Genomic DNA, 1,407 nt, shown 5'->3' with positions numbered 1-1,407 from the left:
AATCTTAGTTCTTTCGACATGAATATATTTTACTTAAAAACGTGTTTTGCTTCTTTGTTTGTAGTTTGCCTTGGATTTATTGTGCACAGTTTATTTAATTCTATGTTTTCATGTATTATCAGGAGCAAATTTGATAAGTACATGTGAATAACCTCCTGTAGATGAGTTTTATAACTCATTGTACTAAACTATTTTCTAAAGATAAAAAAAACTCCCTCCTCAAGAAACTAGAAAAAAAGAGAGCACTGTAAACACAAAGCAAGCCGAAGAACAGAAATCAATGACTCTGAAAACAAATACAATTTATATTAAGGGTCAAGAATATCCAAGGTGTTCTTAATGGAAAAGTAACTTGGAGAATGTAAACTGCCGGATATCAAGACTTACCCTAAAGCTTCAGTAGTTTAGGCTGTGTGGCTTTGTGCAAGGTTAGGAAAGATGGGACAGAATATAGAGCTTGCAAATACACATGCTGATAAATAGAACTCTGGCTTATGTCAAAGATGCCACTGCAGAGAAGTAGGCAGAGGACAGTCTTTTTAATCAGTACTGCTCCATCATTAGATATTTATATTAAAAAATAAAGCATAACTCCTATTTCACTATATACATAAAATAATTCCCAGTAGATTTTAGATCTAAAGATAGAGGATAAAACAAAACTTTAGGAGACGTCCCGTATCTCCATTGTTTGAGGCAAGATTAAAAAAATTCTTTAACAGGGAGTCAAAAGAACTAACTATAAAAGAAAAGTACCGAATATTTAAAGGTGAGTAAAATAAAGAGGCTACATATAGGCGTTACAGAGAGAAGCACATGAGATACGGATGATACAGAGAAATTGAAGAAATAAAAATACTCAAATAGTAGAGGCTTAAGGACAAAGCAGTCAGCTCAGTCAAATAATGCTGCATTATTGCATTAAATTAATTAAAGACTCAAGGTATGGGGCATTAGAAATACACTAGATTGAGAGAAACTTATACATGGACAAATAATGACTACACAACATAATAAGGCATGTGTACTTAAAAATCACAATGGGAGTGTTATTACTTTCAAGAGAGATGACCTCTAGTGAATTCACACATTTGCTACCTTTATTTTTATCTATTTATTTTTTAATAAATGTTTATTTATTTAGGCTGTGCCAAGTCTTAGTTGCAGCATGGGGACACTTACTTCCTCACCTCATACAGCAAAACAAAACAAACTACAAAGCAATAGAAATCAACACTTTTTGAACCTGTTTCCCATGTTTGGGGTGTAGGACTGGAGGGGGCCACAGCCTTGGAGTCACTGACATCAGGTGTAGCCATAACAGTCATCAGGAGAGACCCCAAGGGGAAGGTGACCTCAAGTCGGTGGTCTCCTGCCCACCCCCCTCCCCCACATTGTACCTTTCTG

The sequence above is a fragment of the Hippopotamus amphibius genome, chromosome 15 (genome assembly GCF_030028045.1).
Source record: "Hippopotamus amphibius kiboko isolate mHipAmp2 chromosome 15, mHipAmp2.hap2, whole genome shotgun sequence".
Taxonomy (NCBI): domain Eukaryota; kingdom Metazoa; phylum Chordata; class Mammalia; order Artiodactyla; family Hippopotamidae; genus Hippopotamus; species Hippopotamus amphibius.
Note: the sequence above shows the minus strand (reverse complement) of the source record.